The sequence below is a fragment of the Clupea harengus genome, chromosome 24 (genome assembly GCF_900700415.2).
Source record: "Clupea harengus chromosome 24, Ch_v2.0.2, whole genome shotgun sequence".
NCBI lineage: Eukaryota > Metazoa > Chordata > Actinopteri > Clupeiformes > Clupeidae > Clupea > Clupea harengus.
The window spans coordinates 5480420-5493274 of record NC_045175.1 but is presented as its reverse complement, the minus strand read 5'-3'; positions in this window follow the sequence as shown (position 1 = coordinate 5493274).

The window sequence follows — 12855 nt, the reverse complement described above, 5'->3', positions numbered from 1 at the left end:
ACCTGAGTTTAAATTCCTGGGCAATGCAAGATGCTCTTTGGATAAAGGTGTTTGTTATAGTTGCATTTTTGGATCAATTTGTCTCATTGATAGCCCATGATCTTACATATAGTGGGAAAATGTCTTCGTTGACAACTGCATCTATATTTTTCCTTTATACATGCACATTTCAAAGCAAATGCTGTACTGCACCACTTTTGTATAGTTGGTAACAAGGCTGCAGACAAACAAAACAACGCAGAAAACTGAATAAAGTTTCAGAAATAATTTCATTTTTCTGTCAAAATACAGCATATTTCCATCTATAGTGATCTAAAATTAATAGTTTACTGATATGCTGATCATTGATGGTACACCGTCTGTTGTTATTCCTCGAGCGACTTCCATGACAGACCAGCATGCTCAATTGCGTCACACAGTTGCTCAAATACATCCTCAGCTGTGGTACGGCCTTGCATTGTTTTTACACAAAGTAATTCCTCTGTCACGTTAAACTGGTTGTAACAGCGAGGAAAAAAACCGCGAGCTGAGCATCATCATTTATGTCAGTACTCTTGTCCAGAGCCACAAAATACGCACTGAAACTTTTGCCTTTGACACACAGCTAGATTTATTTTCCGATAATGACCGCCGGACTATACATTATCCCGCTTATTATTCGGTTACTTGTCAAAACGATAGAAAACATTCCTCCAAAATAGCTATTTTTAATGATTTTGTTGCCATTTCATGACTTCCGCTAAGAAAAAAAATTTTCTTCACGCAAATAGAACTTTAAAGTTCCAGGTGTTATAGCAACCCATTACTTGCTGACTTCAATTAAGTTTCCATTACGTTAAATGATTGGACTACTACTTGCGGAATGATATGAAATATGTGAATTAGAAGCACAAAACCCGTTGCCAATGGCAGCGGTAAACGTTGGGGTGGCCCATTCAAATCAATGGAACTTTTTGCAACATTCTGAGGAGCTGGCGGGCCGGATGAAATCACTTGCGGGCGGATCCGAAGTGCTGCTCAAATCCCTTTGTCTTTCACACCTAGCATTAGCATGAGCCTTTGATGTCCAGGTAGTATTTCCATAGTATTTCCCCTGTATATCAAATGTTTCTCTAGTGTGGCCTCACAAATATCAAACTTCAGAAAAGCAAAGCAAAAAGAACCATGTACACCGATTCCATTTTGATTCATATGAAATTTTATTTTGTTTGGTGTGTAAAGGATGCAGGATTGGAGGGTTAATGATATCTAATTAGTAAGGATGCCATTTTCTTGTGCACAATACAAAATGACTGAAGCTTGCAGGACAGTCTGTACAGTACAAATATTTGGCCACATGATAAATGTCTGAACTGTTCTACAAAGTTCTACATATTCCGTCATCTGACAAAATTCTATGCATGTTGAATGTGGTCAGATTCCATTCTACTAAGTGTTTAGTTTTTTTATCTGATCTCTGACATTACACAATGTATGTTCTTATGTAGCTCAACCACTACAGCAAGGGTCTATCAACACCAAGGTCATGGGTTTGATACGCAGGGAGCATATGGAATGGTGAAATTGTATAGTGGGCCTCCTATATGACAAACATGTCATGCTATACACAGGTCGCTCGAGCAGCAATATTTGTTGATTCCTGACACGCAGAACTCCTCACATGTTCTGTTGAACTCGTTCGCTGCATAACACACAGAACATGGTAAGGCAGAGAACATAACACACAGAACATGGTAAGGCAGAGAACATAACACACAGAACATGGGTAAGGCAGAGAACATAACACACAGAACATGTGTAGGGCAGAGAACACAGGGAGTATTGTCAACTCTGGAACGTACAGGCATGTTAAAGTAACACTATGGAGTTTCTGGAGCCGCCAGGTAGGGGGCTACTTTCTGCTGGACTATTCAGTAACTTATTTGCTGTCTTGTGTTGCACTTGCTTGATGTTTGACTGTGTTAGGAAAGTTGTTGGCAAGCTAGCCAACACATCTATCACAATAACATTACAAAGAAGCCGACACGAGAGCACTTATTACTAGCATCAATGTCCAAGTGTGTTATAACAAGCTTGCTAACATCGCTAACGAGATATCTTGCTAGCGGCTAAACTAAGCAAAACCTGTTGAAATTTGCTTACTTTGTTTATGACAAACTAGCGAGTCAACAACTATCCTAATACAGTCAAACATCAAGCAAGTGCAACACAAGACAAAGCAAGACAGCAAATAAGTTACTGAATAGTCCAGCAGAAAGTAGCTGTCTAAATGGCGGCTCCAGAAACACCATAGTGTTACTTTAAAGCCTTCTCTGGTATACTCACGGGTGGAAACAGTTTTGCAGAAGTTGCTCTCGGCTGGACAATCAGTCTCCGTCTTACAGTGTTCGTCCACACAGGTGTAGCATCTCAGTGTGTGCACTGTGGGGGACAAGGGCCAGGAAGACAGATTCACTGAACAGTGCTTCTCCTTCTAACATTCGTTTCGCCATCACTATGGGATACGCCTCTTGCATGTCGACCAATGGAAGACCACCCACCCTTCTAAAAGCCCACTGACTCGTATTCAGCCTTCATAGCGTATATGCAGATGTGTAGATGACAGCGACAGTCTATGGGTCATGAAAAAAATGCTGTTCTTGAGGGGTGTTGTAAGTTCAGAGAAAAGCACTACCTGCACTAATCCCCTAGGGGGAGGTAACGTTGGGGTGAAGGGTTAAGACACGGGTGTTAGAGAGACAATGGTTAAAAGAAGTCAGGCAGTGGCTATGCGATGTTGGTGTGCAGTAGCTAATAAAAAACCCTTTACTCAAACCATCGTGAGGATATTACAAGGGGTACCTAATGTTTTGGGGGATTCTGGCCACCAACACCAGTTAGCATGTCGGCCAGCAAAACTGGGCCACTGGTGGTGTTGGCATAATATGGGAGCGGAAATGGGAGGATGTAAAATCACACCTCCCATTCTCAGACCCTGTTGCTATCCACGACCTCACTCCCTGGTAACACACAACCAGCTAGAGGTCTCACATTCAGCAAACAAGTTCATAGTAATTCCCTGTATCACATATGCAATAAACAACTATGATGCAAACTATGGTTGTGATAAGAAATCCTCCCGTACTGTCAGACCCTGTTCTGCAAGTGGCTTTGCATAAAAGTGTCTGCTAAATGAATACATAGTGTCAATAGATTTAGTTTTCTCTTGACCATGAGCCAGTGCTTGAAACTTGGATTGTGTGCAGAATACATTCACAGGATAAGAATTTCCTCCCTACTGTGTGACAGACTTTTGTTTCATATGATAATCTAGCCAGAAGAATGTGATCTCTTTAGCCTACAAAAGCTTTAGGAATTGTTTATTATATGCCTTCTCATTTGGACTGAGAGAGCTATATATTTAAAACAAAAAACAACCAAAAAGTGACATGAGATATTTCCATAACAGTGAATCAGAAACAATAAAGTAAAATGAGACACTTATGCATGCACAGCTGTTGCAGATTTGACCCCTCTGATCCCAATCACCCAATCCAGCGCTTGCTATCATGTCATCATGTTGTGTCATCATTCATAATCAGCGTGTTTCCTGTACATTTTCCATATGTTGAAAACATTGAAGGAGTACACATTGAAAGAGTATTTTGATCCTAAAAAATCTTTACGCTGATAAAGCTATGTGACAAATCAATAACAATATATAGTTAATATAAGTTAAGTAATAAAGTTATATTATTTAAATGACAATTCTGTTAGTTACTGTAATATCTGAATCATTGGGCCGTAATGTAAAAGCGATCACGGGTTCATCCTCTCACCTGTTGTGTAGCACAGCAGCCCCAGGATCAGAGTGCAGAGCAGCAGCTTCATGTTGGCGGCGGCGCTTCAGGTCTCGTCTGCTGAGGTCTCCCTCAGAGCCGCTGCATTTATAAGATGTCACCCTTCAAACCCGATTGGCAGCCGATGGGTGGAATGCAGGAAATAGGCAAATGTAAGTATCAGGTGAAAACATGAACTACAGGTTTCACCTTTCTGTCGCTTGACCTTTTCATTGTTATGTGATGCAGCCAGAAAGTCAGGTCAAGTCAGTTAATTTGAGGTCATTCAAATACTTGGACAGCTGATTGGTCATCATGCACAAAGGACCACCACACCAAACCACACTTAGACTCTCAAAAATCACAAAAGGTTATTTGTGAAAATGTTCACATAGATAAACTTATTTGTACTTTCACAAATCAAATGTGTTCATTCAAGCTCACTGTATACCCATATAGTTGAAGGGATGCCATGCAAGAATGACTAGAGCACTAGTTTATATGGTTCAATGAGTTCAAACTTCCCAATACCACTACAATGAATAACAATAATAGGCTATGACTCATTCAGCTTTGTGAACAGCACGAGAACCGAGCTGTAATTAACTGATTTTTATTGAGTTCTCACCCTTCATCCCACCTCTCACCAAGGTGAAGAACCTGCGCTCGATGGTGTCCCGCACTGCCATGGTGACCCTGGCCCACCTGTACGCTCATCTGGGGCGGGGCATGGATGCGGAGGCAGAGGGCAACGGCCCGGGCGCTGCCGCAGAGGGCAGGAGAGGCCAGCATCTTCATCAGGGATGATGTGGAGCTGGCGCTGGGGCATATGGTGACAACGTAACACCCTCACGCAGCATGAACGCCCTTATCAACACAGGAGTCAGGTGAGACAAGAGATAGATATTTGGTTCATCTGTCACCCCTGGGTCTCTTTCTGGTTCTCTGTCTCAAGAGGTTCTTTGTCTTACCTGTCTATCTGGATGTCTGTCTCACCTGTTTTTCTGTCTCACCTTGTTCACCTGGTTCTGTGGTTCTCTGTCTTATCCATTCTCTGTCTGAATGTTTCTCTTGTTTCATCTGATTGGTTGTTGCTTTTCAGGCACCGTAAAACAGCCGGGAGGAAGAGCGCTGCTTAGCACCTGGAAAGACTGGCAGAGGTCATGGGGTCGTCCCGCCTCTTGTATGGCAAAAAGGACCTGACTGTCTGCTTCACCCATGCCATCAGCTGCCTGGCTGTTGTGTGTGTCCTTTTTCACAAACAAAATAAATATAAACAAACAATGTGTTTGTCTTACCATTACTGAATCATATACATATATGTACATATACTGTATATATACATATATTGCTTCAATATCACACATGCAAATAGCTGAACTTAACCAACATTCAAATCAAGAGCAATGTAGTTGTTTCAGGTATTAGATCACCTTCATCACAAACTGTCTGAAGATGTCCAACTGCCAAAATGGCTGCTGTAGTATGTACTATGCAGGTAAGTAAGGGGGGGGGGGTTCTGGAATGTTAGACAAGCCTAGGAAGGTGGGGTGTGGGAACACTATCAACACCCACATCTCTGTAGACACAAAATATTCATTCAACACCGGCAGCAGTTACAGCATGTAAGTGAATATTACTATTAGTATAGTATATACTATTAGTGTGCATAAAAGAAGTATGAATCTAAGTATTGTTTAAAAACATACTTGGCCATCATCACAGTGCAACATTGCTCACGGGGTTGTGTTGTTCTTACCGACCATAATTCATACACTTTATCAAGCACAGTGTGTCCATCTCTTAAAGGTAGAGCGTGTGATTCCAATCCGTGGTTCTAATAGACTTTTAGTCAAATTCACAGAATAGCTCTCATGGCCCTCTAGCCTCTGGCTCAGCCAAAGCAATAAACAATTCCAGCCAGTTGCACATTGCGTCGGGAGTATGGAAGGGAGGGGTGCAATTTGGTCAGCTGTTGAGCTCTAAAAATGACCAGAGTCATGGACTATGCCTTAAAATCCCTGTCCCTGCACGATTAGGCTACTCTTAAGCTCTTTTCTATTCATGTGTCATCTACAGTATGTGTGTGGAAGTATATGAGTAAGAATGTGAGGTATGTTTATGGCAGTGTTTAACCCTTTAATACCCTGATTGAGAGTAAAAAAACTAAACAAAAAAGAACTTAAACATGAGCCCTTGTTAGCATTGTCACTTCTTTGGGGCAGGAATAACAATGGTACTCAAGGGAATTAAGTTAATAAACTCTTGAAACACAAAACAAACTACTAAGTTTGTTTCATCAAATTATGGAGGGAATGGGTCGTGATAACAATAATGATTTTCCTCGCTGTTGAACTTCAGATGTTGGTGAACTGGAATCACAGCATTGTTGGTCTGACAAAGTACTAGCTACATGTGTGAAACACATTGGGGTTCAGTTTGGAATTAATCTACAGCTAAAGAACGACTACTATTACCAGCATATAACTGACAAATGGATATTCATGAGTTCCCGCTCCAGTGCTTAATTCTATTTTGAGTGCCACTGTAGGAGGGTTCAGCACAGACCTGACACATCCATGCCATCAGCTGCCTGGCCGTTGACTTTGCACTGGAAGTCAGGTGAGAGCACTACTTCCTTGTTCTAAATAACCAACCAATCAGCTCTGTATTTTGAGTGCCACTGTAGTCTTGCTGGGTGAGAGCATTTGCTGTAGTTATGGCTGCACGAGTCACTTTTGGGTGAAGTATGAAGTGTTTGGTGGTTAACAGCCTCAACCTGGTGTTTAGGTTGAAAAAACAACCCTGCGTTGTTTAGAGTGTAGTGCACTTTACATGCAAGGTCAACTGATGAGCTCAGGTGTGTGGTTGGTGTTTGTAAAGTTTTAAATTGGTATTATGTGTGTGTGTGTTGTGTGTGTGTGGCTCTTGTATATTACATTACTGCATTTGCACACACACACACACACACACACACACAACACACACACGCACACGCGCCACACACACACACACACACACACACACACACACACACAAGCAAACACAGATTGAAAGGGAGGCATGACAGTTATATCTCTTGACAAGATTAGCAGTATATTCTATATGCTTGGAAAGTACAAATTTTTTTTATCAATTGTGTCATAGGTCTTATGCATACACTGCGTTGGCCAGATTGTCTAGATTTCAATCACAGATACTGTATGAGTTAAATAGGTATTTAGGCATATACTATAAATATACTTTCACCTGAACAAGTTTTTTTTCTATCACTTGCCAATTTTGTGACTGATGATGTTTGCATGCATCTAAATAAATTATTATGGGTGCCCAGCAGAAATGTAAGACTGTGGATAAACTTGGACATGTGTTGTGACATGAGTGACTACTCTCACTAAACTCTGCGAACCATTGACAGTGTTCACCATATAAAGACTGCTCTGAGTATCAGTCATAATCAAACTTGAGAACCTGACTGGCATCATCATTTTGTACTTGTGCAATCCAACTTCCTGTCTGAACTGACAGGTTTCTTTTGTTGTTGTTACATTACTCAATATGTGTGAAGTTGAAACACGCAACAAGATTAACCAGTTTGTCACTGTAAACAGTCCTACATTTACATTCATGATCTAAATTATTTAACCATAAAACCTTACACCAGAACGAACCAAATACCAAACCATCTTGTACTCAGGTTACATTGATAGAGTGTGTTGAGGGAGGGTTTAACAAAGATGAAATCTGGAATTGAATCTACTGGTGTGTGAAGTCATAGCTCCCATGGCTGTGGCTAAGTTTGACCTGTCCCTTTCTTAGTAGAAGTGTTTGGATGTGTGTGTGTGGTGTGTTGTGTGTGGTGTGTGTGTGTGTTGTGTGTGTGTGGTGTGTGTGTGTGTGTGTGTGTGTGTGTGTGTGTGTGTGTGTGTGTGTGTGTGTGTGTGTGTGTGTGTGTGTGTGTGTGTGTGTGTGTGTGTGTGTGTGTGTGTGTGTGTTAGGAGATTGTTGTGTAATGATCTGCTTCTTAGAATCATGCAAACTGTCCATAAGGACGGGAATCCCCTGTCAAAATGGGAAGGAAATGATGTCTGAGGACACTTGAACGCCAGGTACATATTTATAGTTGCAGTTAGTTCCTCTTCACCTTTTCTAAGTATCAAGGTGGCTGTTACAGTGGTAGGCCTCAGTCTTAAAAAAAGAAAAATATATATATTATCGTATTTGGTGCTAAAAAACCTCAAATTACTTGTATACCTATGTATGATACCTATGATATCCCTTGTCAATACTTGGTTGACGACATCTAGGTACACATTTAAAACAGTGCTGTCATTTTTGCTTCTCCTTTTCAAACGATAAATGTCCTTTCATCTGTATTAATAAAGATAACTAAAATAGGCACTGGACAACACTCAGATATGACCCTTGCTTCCACTTTTGAAGTGTTTCAAAAAAGATGCTGTACAGCCTGAACATTTCCCTCTTTGGGGATGCTAGCACTGTTTGCTGCTGTAGTCTATTTACATCCAGCATTACTGCAAGCATCGCATGTGTAGGATTCACACGATATATTATATTTAAGATGGTTTGGGTTTTGTGGCTGGAATATCAGATGATTTATTTTTTAATAAGGGTTTGACCGAAAGATGATTTTATTTTACATCTAGACTTATCCATTGATTTGTGTTTGATGATGAACATATAATTCCATTACTGTTTGCCGCTGTAGTCTATTTAAATGAATATCATGCGGGATGTGTAATGGCTCTCCTGGATGCAGTTGCTCTGATTATTACCACTGCTTCTATAAAGAGAAGGTGAGTTCAAGTGAGCTGATGCCTTGTAGAAGTAGAAGTGCAATGGAGAATTGGAACTGTAATATGATTTTGATTTTGGAGTTCAAATACTTGAAAATACCACAAATGTCAAAAGGTAAAAAAAAATGTCTTATTACAAATGTTACAAGTTCAGTTCACTCAAGTCTTAAGCAACTTACAAAACATAAAAAGAGTATTAAAACAAAAATGGAACATTAAAAACAACGTATTTATTACAGTTTATGCATAGCCACATATAATACAGGCCATCAAATATATGAAATGTTACTTCATGAAATGGTGATGTCTTCGACTTTCTTAAAGTAACATTATGCAACAATTTTACCTGAAAATAACAGCTTCAAAATCATTTTGGTGGTACAACTACTTGTAATATGGAGAATAGCGCCTGTGCCACTGCCACAGCACGTCACCACACCGCACGTCAGCAAAGGAGAAGGGAAGGAAATGACAAAGCCTATATCAGTCGTGCCACAATCTTACTGTCCATATTCATTTGATTTCACATCCTCTTCGACTCTTGCATGTCTCAGTGGTGAGTATGTCATTTAAATTATATTATTAATATATGTTTTAGAAGACGTTTTTCAAAGATGTATGAGTAATTAAGTAAAAAATACAACATTGCAATACAAATTCAATACTCATAGTTTTACAAGTAGCCTACCATCCAAACCACATGAAATACAGCTTCAAAGTGTGTTAAGCAAATATACTGTATATATACATCAAATACATCACACTTCTAGTCTATCCTATCTAACTCATTATGCTATGTACAGGCTACCAACCTGTCCTCCAGAATGATATTTGGCTAATGGCACACACACTAATGCAGCCCTCTCCCCATCTTCCTACACAGGCTATTAATCAGTAACAATGTCGCAAACGTTTGAAACTAGAGGCAGCGCAATTCTATGTCGATCTATTCTAGTTTTATCTTTCTGAACTTCGATCAGCTCTTCACACTTGTACTTGTTACGTTGAGCCCGACTGTCTGTCTTTTTTTCCTCTTTCTGTTCACCACTTAAAGGTGAAATCCTCAATTCTAATCCAAAACATCAGCACAAAAGTCACATGAGCAATATACTATTTCAGCCAATTAGCACATTCTTGTCGTCCTTTTCTGCACACCAGCCTACAGTGAAAAATGGATTATTATGAAAGGGGTTTGCCAACTTTTTAAGCCTCTACTCATACTATACTGTCTGTAACCAAATTGAGTAGTCTAACCCAGAAGCTTTCTAACTACCTGCCTACCTACTGCAGCTGGCAAGTCTGCATGTTTCAGGAAGTATGTGGGTCGTACAAGTATGTGAACGCTTTACACAGGGTTTCACCTTTGCTGTAGATAAGTTGATATTCATAACGTGATCTCTCTGGCTTAGTGTCTGTTTGTTTATGGTTGCATATCATATTCCACCAGCTAACTACACTTTTCTGTTGTGAGTTTTTATGCTTAACTGAACAATTATTATTTCAGATAAAAGAAGAAGCCAAATACTGCATTGATCCTCATCTTTGAGTTTGAACAATGAGCCTTGTTTTTTTTGTGTTCAAGATGTTCCAGGTCCATACAACCAGAAAAGTAACCTTCTTTTTATCCATGCTGGTGGTTTGTTCCTCAGGTGAGAATATACATGATTGCATGAGGTGCATGAGCAAACTAAGATGAAAAAACTTTCTTGATTCATGAAAAAGAAAAAAAGGTCACCGAACAAAAATCAGTCCTTATTCAGATATGATGTAAAAGCTGGCTATAATCCTGATCCACAGTATGTCTAGATATGTGTCTTTGTTTCTATTCGTGCTCCATATGTGTGTGATTCAAGTGTCTGATGGATGAATTATAACAGGACCCTGTTGGCCCCCTGAGCCCCCTGGACCCTGTTGGCCCCCTGAGCCCCCTGAGCCCCCTGGACCCTGTGGACCCTGTGGACCCCATGGACCCCGTGGACCCCGTGGACCTCGGGGATCTCCCGGATCCCCTGGCGTGAGTGGATCACCTGGTCATGATGGACCTCCTGGCAAGATTGGACCGCCTGGCAAGAGTGGACCTCCTGGCAAGAGTGGACCTCCTGGCAAGAGTGGATCACCTGGCCATGATGGAATGCCTGGCAAGAGTGGACCGCCTGGCAAGAGTGGATCACCCGGCCATGATGGAATGCCTGGCAAGAGTGGATCACCCGGCCATGATGGAATGCCTGGCAAGAGTGGACCGCCTGGCAAGAGTGGATCACCTGGCCATGACGGACTGCCTGGCACTAGTGGATCACCTGGCCATGACGGACTGCCTGGCACTAGTGGATCACCTGGCCATGACGGACTGCCTGGCAAGAGTGGATCACCTGGCCATGACGGACTGCCTGGCAAGAGTGGACTGCCTGGCAAGAGTGGATCACCTGGCCATGACGGACTGCCTGGCAAGAGTGGACCACCTGGCCATGAGGGACCTCCTGGTCCCCCAGGAATCTGCACCTCTTGTGAAGGAGGTGAGACAAGCACTTTTGGTTGGTAACTCCTGAACCGTTACAGAGCAGTGTTCTCTACATTTACATTTAGTGATTTTTTTCCAAAGCGACTTGGAATTGAGCAACAACAGAGAGATGATGCAATCATCAATCTCACTGATGTGGTGTGATGTGATGTTGAAATCTGACCCTTTTTTCCTACTCACTGAGGTGGTGTGATGTGAAGTTGATCTGATCCCAGTTGTAATGAGGGCTTATTAACTCAATAAATTGAGCTCTAACTGTAGCTGGTTGGGAGGTTGTGGCCAAGAATTCACAGATGATATCTTCAGTGACGTTTATTAATAAGAACGGGTAAGTGAGGGTGTTTGGCAGAAGGGGAGGGGAAACAAAAAGTGGTAGATGTACACAGCATACATGGAGTAGATGTACATGATATATACAGAAATAGCTTAGTGGGTATACAGTGTACTCAAAGGGTTGCTGTTACAGGGGTAAGAAGAGTAGGAACAGAAAAACATGTTGGTGGTGGCAATAAGGTAGTGGGGTAGAATAAGTGTACGGCAGTACGGTGGTCATGGGTTTCTACAGGTAGATGGACTAGGAGAGGAAGAAAGAGACAGAGTGAGTGGGTAGAGTTCGGCTGTCAATATGCGTAGATGAGGAGCAGTGGTGGTGGGGAGCAATGTTTCCACATCCATCAGCATTTGAATCATGCTATGAGAGAGAGATACAATTTGCTAGTAAACATCAATTTGATAAACAGATAAGGAGATACATTTAGGTAGTCAATTAACAGTAAGTAACATGGCCATTTTATCAATATCAATATAGGAATTAGCAATAGGATATAAAAGGAGAGGGAGAGAGAGAGAGGCTACCTGGCCAGGTGTATGGGAATTTTATTAGCATTTAGTTTTGTTATCATCATCATCATTGTTTATTCAGGGAGAATTGACTGAGCACAGGGCTCTTTTGCAGCAATGCCCTGATTGAGGCTACATAATACATACAACAATAAATAAACAAACCATAACAAAACAAAACAGACAAAATAAAAAACAAAATACATTAAACAACTCAGAAATTAAGTATAAAAAAAATAACATAAAGTAAAAAGAATTAAATCAGAGAATCATTTAAAACAACAGCATTGAGGCACATCCTTAGCATCTAAAAGGCTCTTAAATTGGTTGACAGACAAATACTTGGTAAGTTTCAAGTTATGTTTAGTTATGGTTGGCTGACATGCGGATTTTAGTTAGGAGAGCAGGATACACAACAGTGCCTAACTGGCTGGAGACAGCCGCAACACGCGCCATATGCTGTACCCGGGATCCGTAAAGGCCCTCCTTCATGATACAGCATACGCTGTCTGTAGCCCAGTTTTATTGATTTGGGGAATTTTATATGTGTGCATCCACTAAAGAGGAATGGCCCTCATTCTCGAACATTTTCTGAAGTTTCTTCTGAAATGTTTCTTACGGGCTTCGGAAAAACAACGTAAGCAAAAGACATCCGCCAAATTCATGCACGCTTGAAAATGCGGTCCTACGCAGCAGAAGTTTTCTGGGCTGTGCTCCCCCGGAAGAGTTTTCTTAAATTGAAAGCGCGTTCTCGTGCTCCTGAATTTGCATACATACACGCCCTGCCAGCTCCTTATAAGGGCACGCAACCGTAGTGACGTGTGCAGTCGGAATCGCCTGAATCTACACGAAAGCAACTCGT